The sequence below is a fragment of the Procambarus clarkii genome, chromosome 34 (genome assembly GCF_040958095.1).
Source record: "Procambarus clarkii isolate CNS0578487 chromosome 34, FALCON_Pclarkii_2.0, whole genome shotgun sequence".
NCBI classification, from domain to species: Eukaryota; Metazoa; Arthropoda; class Malacostraca; order Decapoda; family Cambaridae; genus Procambarus; species Procambarus clarkii.
Genome location: NC_091183.1, coordinates 13,423,926 through 13,431,675, shown reverse-complemented (window position 1 = coordinate 13,431,675; position 7,750 = coordinate 13,423,926). Strand labels below are relative to the sequence as shown.

Sequence of the window (7,750 nt, the reverse complement as noted above, 5' to 3'; positions counted from 1 at the left end):
CCCCATAGCAACCCTAACCCTTCTCTTTCACACGACGGCGGGAGGGGTTGTGAGGTATTGTATGTGGCAACACCGCCCCCCCCCCCCCCCACTTGATCATCAAATATAAGGACACCACACGCCCCTCCTTCAGTTAGTTAGTATACATACAGTTTGTGTTGAAACCTTCCACTCCCCATCCCCGTCTAGACTAACATGTAAGTAAATTAATATCTATTTCATATTTGGGGATATATATATAAATATATATATATATATATATATATATATATATATATATATATATATATATATATATATATATATATATATATATATATATATATATATATATATATATATATATATATATATATATATATATATAAGAGAGAGTAGGGGTGTTTTGAGAGAGGGAGAATATATATATATATATATATATATATATATATATATATATATATATATATAAATATATATAAGAGAAAGAGGGGTGTTTTGAGTGGGAGAGAATATATAATTATTTATTTTATATATATTTATTTTCCTAGGAGTGGGGGATAATGTCACTCCCAGGTGATATTTGCAACATTTGTGGTTGGAGCTCATCACCACAATTCGTGCATACAACTTATTGCTGCCTCCGCTGTGGGGAAGCTGTGTGTGTTCAATCTAGTGGAGTTCACAGGAGAACCTGTGGTGGAGGTAAGCCCTTATTTATTTATTTATTCGTATTTATTTCAAATGAGAAATATTGAGATGGTTTCTCCTATCATCATGGGGGTGTGGGGGCTGTGTGAGTGAGTGTGTATATTTATGAGTTATTTCCTTGTTAGGAGGTAAACATCACCGGCCTACCGGAGAGAGTGGTTTTGTATGCCTCATATGTGGTAGCGTCACCTCGAAGCCTCACCCCACTTTCACCTGCAGCAGTTGTGGGGTCACTTTGTGTGAGCACTTGACCTCTGAACATCTACAATCATGTCCCCAAGGTGAGTGAATAAACCCTCTCTCCAGTTTTATTATCTTAAGAAGCTTTCTTGAGGCGTTATGTCATGGGGTTTAGTAGAGTGTGATGGGTGTTGCCTTTTATTATTAATATTATTATTATTGTTATTATTATTATTATTATTATTATTATTATAATTATTATAATTATTATAATTATTTTTCAGGGGTGCTTCAGAGGCAGGTAAAGACATCTCAGGGGCAGGTAGGAGAGGAACTTCACCCCAAAGCCCAACGTAACAATAGCCCCTTAGGTGGTGGCGGGGGTAGACAGCCCTTTGAAAATGGGGGGGAGGAAGAGATGAGTGATGATGGTGATGGTGGTGATGATAATGGTGGTGGTGGTGGTGACATCCCTCAGGCAGGTCCTAGTGGTCTTAGACCCCATGACAACAATCGAGATAGAGATGGAAATTCCTCAGAAGGGGAGGATGTTATAGACATCCCTCACTTAATTAATAGGGTGGGGGCCCTGGGCGATCTCTTTACTAGAATGGAATATTCCATCCCCCCAGCCTTTGCCACAGATCCTGTAGGTCTTCTAAGCAACTTTAGAGAACTATTCTCTAACGAAATAGAGAATTACATGAATTCTCTGGCGGCTCATGGCAATTTTACTTCATCATTCAAAATCCTCCTCGAAGTGAAGGTTACACTTTTAAAGCAACGTCTCACAGAAGATGATGACTATAGGGAACACTTCATAACGACACCTGCTAGGCTGGTAACTCTTGAGGAGGTGGGTGATCTTATTGATAGTTGGGTGGGTTATATGATTACACGTCTGGAGGATCTCCTTTCAGAAACAGAGGGGAGTGGTTTTATATTATTTAATGTTGATTTCCTCAAAATCGTTATCTGTAATGGTAGTGTAAGGTCAGTTTTGGGGGATTATGTCCCTTATCCCCCCTTTTTAAGGGGCCGACACGAGGTCTTCAACCCAAACCCAAATGGTAACAATGGAACATGCATTATTCAATGCATTGCCGCTTTTCGGGCGTCACAACAAGGATGAAAATGGAAACGTATAGGAAGACTTGTAGAGTCTCACTCTAGGGTTAGGAAAATGGTCAAATACGAGCAATTATCTTTCCCTCTCTCATGGGAGGATATCTCTAAATTGGAAAATAGGAATAAACTCTCCATTTTTTTGTATTCAATTCACAAACATACAGACGGTGCCTATCACGTCTCTCTTTGTCGTCGTGGTAGCAGACAGTACTCAGACATAGTTCCATTATTATTATTGGGGGAGTCTCATGTAAGTCTTATTAAAGACTTAAATAAATTTTTACGGAACTTTACCCGCAGCCACAGGCGAAAGACAGTCTTCTGTAGAAGCTGTCTTTCTGAATATCAAAATTCTAGTGAGCTGTCTCACCATTCTGTTTCCTGCGACATCACGCAGAAAATGATTTATCCCCAGGAGGGGGACACCCTTCATTTTAAAAATACAGGGAAAGGTTAACCCCCTTCCCATGTAGCTTATTTCGATTTCGAGAGTGTCCTAAGCACTGAGGATTGTCTAGGTTCTGTTACAGCCATATATAGGCCTATAGCATACAGCTATATAATTGTTGATAGGAACCACTCCGTCATTGATAAATTTACTTATTTTGGGGGGGACAGCGTCACTCATTTCATGGAGCGAGTTGCCACCAAATGGGAAACAATCAGATCCACCCTACCCAAATATGAAATAGACATGTCTCTTGAGGATATGGTTCATTTTAGGAGACAGACTCACTGTCAGTTTTGTGAGGTGGTATTTACACCCACCAATTTCAAGGTTCAACATCATGATCACCTTAGGAAAAAACTCAATTATATTGGAGCTCTATGTAATTACTGCAACCTCCGCCACAAGAATGCTCTAGAGAGTTTAGTCCTAATTGCCCACAATATGTCTTATGACATGGGCTTAATTTTGAGGGAGTTTGCCATGGGTTCAAATATTAAGAGCAATATCCTCATGAGGCAGGGGACTAAATATCTTAAGGTAGAAATAGGCAACCTTAAATTTCTTGATTCACTGGCTTTTATTACGGGCAGTCTTTCGTCCCTAGCAAAAACCCACATTGATTCAGGCAGCCCCATAACATTCACTCACTCAATGATAGAAGGTTTACCCGAAGAGAGTCACCACCTACTCTTAAAGGGTAAGCAGTTTTTCCCTTATGAATATGCCACAAAAATCAGCTGCTTTAATGATGCAACACTCCCCCCTATTGAAATGTTTTACAGCTCCCTAAACAAATCAACCATCACTTTGGAAGAATATAGACATTCTAAATTAGTATGGGAGGCTACGGGATGTGAGTCATTAAAGGATTATCTCCTTGTTTATTTAAGGTGTGATGTCGGTTTACTGGCTGACATTTTTACTCACCATAGAGTAATTCTAAATGATATATTTTCCTTAGAGATGACTCACTACTGTAGCCTTCCAGGTTACTCCTATGATTGCTTCTTGAAAAGTAGCAAAATATCGTTGGAGTTAAGTGCAGATGTGACGTTGCACAATCTCATATCACAAAACATACGAGGGGGTTTTACAACTGCAGTTAGGAGTTATGCCAGAGCTAACAATCGCTATGTCAACCCATCTTTTAACCCCCAGGAGGATAGGTCTTCTTTCTTACTATACCTAGACTTCAACTCCCTTTACGGGAGTTGTATGACTAAGAAATTACCCTATGGTGGTCTAAGAAGGTTGTCATCTGATGAGATGAACTCCTTCATTAGCGAAGGGAAGATAATGACAGAACAGCCATTCTCTTCTAACAAAGGGTACTGGCTATTAATTGACACCAAACATGTGAGACCTGAAATAGCTAGACTAACAGACGATCTACCCCTTTGTTTACACCATAGGGGAATAAGTATGGAGGATATCTCACCATTTAGTAGGGGACTTCTGGAAACAAACAACATCACACACCTCCCCAAAAAAAACAACAAGTTGGTAGGGGATCATCTCCCAAAGAAACATTATTTCATATCTCTACACCTCTTACAGTTATTTATTGAGATAGGTCTTGAAGTAGGGGCTATTCATGCCATTTATGAGTTCCACCAGTCTGATTTTATGGCAGAATTTGTTAACACCAACGTTAACAATAGAAATGCTTCCACCAGTAACGATAGGAAAACACTCTTCAAATTACTGACGAACAGTGTTTTTGGTAAAACACTACTGAACCCAGCCCGTTATGCCATTGACACCAAACTAGTGACTTCAGCTAGGGTCTTTTTACGAGAGGTGAAGAATCCTCGCTTTAAACGTATGGTGCATTTAGGTGACAATAAATTATTGTCTGTCAGTTCCAGACCATTCATTAAAATTACTCATCCTAATTACATTGGGTTCCAGAATCTTGAGCTAGCAAAATACAGTTTGTACCATTTTTGGTACAGGGTACTTAAGAACCACTATTCAGATAGGGCAGCACTGATATACAGCGATACAGACAGTTTCATCTTCAGTTTAATGACTGAAGATGTCTTTAACGAGATGGGGAAAGAACCCCTTAGATCATGGATCGATACCAGTAACTTCCCTGAAACTCACCCCTTGTATGATCCTTCTAAAAAGGGTGTTTTAGGTCTTTTAAAGTCAGAGGTTTCAGATAGACACATCCTTGAAGTTGTAGCTCTCAAGCCCAAAATGTATAGTTTGCTGTTGCACAACAATTCAAATTCCATTACCGCTAAGGGTATCCCCCGCGCTGTGCAAAGATCTTTAACTCATAGTCATTTTAAAGAAACCCTTCACAACAATTCAGTAGTAAATACTTTTCAATACTACCAAATTAGGAATTTAGGAGGGCAAATGGTCACCACCCATAATACTAAGAGGGGTTTAAGTGCATTTGATGATAAACGCTATTACCTAAATAAATACAAAAGCCTAGGCTATGGCCATCCAGACATACCACCTGACCCCCACCCATCCACCTCAACCCAAGGGGTGACCGCTGGAAGTGAAAGTGATGACGTCATCGAGCCACACGGTGAGGAAGGGCGACACCCTTCCAGTGAGAGTGAACGCTATGACGACAGTAGCCCCCTAGGAGAGGAAGTAGAACCACAACACCTCTTTCTCCCTCTGGATGATGACTCATCGTCATCATCACCCCAGGAGGGGGAGGAAGACCCCACAACAGACCTGTGGGCACGGAGGAGGGGTCTAGTTAGACAATATTATGGGGGGGAATTAGATTACGAATACGTTTAAGCCACTATGTACTTTTGTTAATATATTGTATAAAACAAGTGTTATTTCTTTTCACCCACTTTTATTTTGAGTATATATATATCCTATATAGGTCCGGACATATATGCACATAGTCCTGGAGGGACCATTCAGACTTGTTAGAATATATATATATCCTAAATTAGTCCTATATTTATATAATGAGTGTAGTGTTTAAACGGAGATACACAGTGTAAGTGAAATGTGGTGGGGGCACACCGTAGACTACAATTTGAGGTGGGTCTATCTGTCACCCCGCCTCTGATTCCTTTGTCCGATAAGTGGGCCTATCTGGCTCCCCGCCTCTGATTCCATTGTCTGATAAGTACCCCCCATTGTTTGTTAAGTGCGCCTATCTGGCTCTAATCATACTACTTACGTTGACGGAGGCCCTTGATTACGTGGAGGTTGGCCCTGGACTACGTGGAGGGAGGCCCTGGACTTCGTTGAGGGAGGCCTTGAATAACGTGGAGGGAGGCCCTGAATAACGTGGAGGGAGGCCCTTTACTACGTGGAGGGAGGCCCTGAACTACGATGACGGAGGCCCTGGACTACGTAGACGGAGGACCTCGATTACGTTGAGGGTGGCCCTTGACTACGTGGGGGTAAACCCTGGACTTCGTAGGGGGAGGCCATTGACTACGTGGACGGAGGCCCTGGACTACGAGGAGGGAGGCCCTGGACTACATGGAGGGAGGCCCTGGAGTACGTGGAGGGAGGCACGGGACTACGTAAAGGGAGGCCCTGCACTGCGTGGAAGGAGGCCCTGGACTACGTGTACGGAGTCCCTTGATTACGCGGAGGGTGGCCATGGACTACATGGAGGGAGGCCCTGGACTTCGTAGAAGGAGGCCCTAGACTACGTGGAGGGAGGCCCTCGACTACATGGATGAAGGCACTGGACTACGAGGACGGAGGCCCTGGACTACGTGGAGGGAGGCCCTGGACTACGTGAAGGGAGGCCATGGCTACTTGGAGGGAGGCCCTGGAATTATTACACAAAATAATAGTGCTTCACCAATCAACATTATATACACAAGTTTGTGCTTTAAAAATCTTTAAAGAATGTATTGTAGGAATGTAAACAGAACACGATGTTACGTTGGAATGTCTATGGGCTAAGCTACTGCAAACAGGATGGAATAGTGTCTACTACCTACTGTAGGATGGGTATAGTGGCCATTACCATCTGTTAGGTGGGTAAATGGTCCATACCACTTGTAGGGTGGGTCTGGGCCCAATGACTACTCATAGGATAGGTATGGGGTCCACTACCGCCAACTGGATGGGTATATGTTCCACTACCACATACAGTATGTGTATGGCGTCCACTACCGCCTACAAGATGGGTATGGGGGTCCACAAGATGGATATAGGGTCCACTACCACACACAGGAAGGGTATCTGATCCAATAGCGCCCACAGGATGGGTATATGGGGTCCACTACCACCTACAAGATGGGTATGGGGCCCACTACCACCCACATGATAGGTATAGGGTCCACTACTACCCACAGGATGGGTATCGGGTCCACTATCAACCACAGGATGGGTATGGGGTCCACTACCACCTACAAGATGGGTATGGGGTCCACTACCACCCACAGGATGGGTATAGGGTCCACTACTAACCACATGATGGGTAAGGGGGTCAACACCACCCACAGGATGAGTATGGGGTCCACTACCACCGACAAGAGGGGTAGGGGTCCACTACCATCCATAAGATGGGTATGGGGGCCACTACCATCTACAAGATTGGCATGGGGTCCACTACCACCCACAAGATGGGTATGGGGTCCACTTCCACCCACAAGATAGGTATGGGGGTCCACTACCACCCACAAGATGGGTATGGGGTCCACTAACACCCGTAGGATGGGTAAGGGGTTCACTTCCGCCCCCAAGATCCGTATGGGGTCCACTTTCACTTACAAGATGGGTATGGGGTCCACTATCACCCACAAGATTGGTATGGGGTCCACTACTGCCCACAAGATGGGTATGGGGTCCACTACCGCCCACAAGATGGGTATGGGGTCCACTACAGCCCACAAGATGGGTATGGGGTCCACTACCACCCACAAGATGGGTATGGGGTCGGCTACCACCCACAAGATGGGTATGGGATCCACTACCACCCACAAGATGGGTATGGGGTCCACTACCACCCACAAGATAGGTATGGGGTCCACTACCACCCACACGATGGGTATGGGGTCCACTACCACCCACATGATGGGTATGGGGTCCACTACCGCCCACAAGACGGGTATGGGGTCCACTACCACCCACAAGATGGGTATGGGATCCACTACCGCCCACAAGATGGGTATGGGGTCCACTACCACCCACATGATGGGCATGGGGTCCACTACCACCGACATGATGGGTATGGGGTCCACTACCACCCACATGATGGGTATGGGGTCCACTACCGCCCACAAGACGGGTATGGGGTCCACTACCACCCACAAGATGGGTATGGGGTCCACTACCGCCCACAAG

The 7,750-nt window shown here is 44.2% G+C and overlaps 1 long non-coding RNA gene across 1 annotated transcript; it reads left to right on the top strand.

Moving 5' to 3' along the window:
- Positions 1 to 534: 534 nt before the first annotated feature.
- On the top strand, positions 535 to 1,310 carry LOC123756571 (uncharacterized). The gene is made up of 3 exons (XR_011230271.1): positions 535 to 684; positions 816 to 971; positions 1,155 to 1,310. It is a non-coding gene; the product is annotated as an uncharacterized lncRNA (long non-coding RNA).
- The last annotated feature ends 6,440 nt before the right edge of the window (positions 1,311 to 7,750 follow it).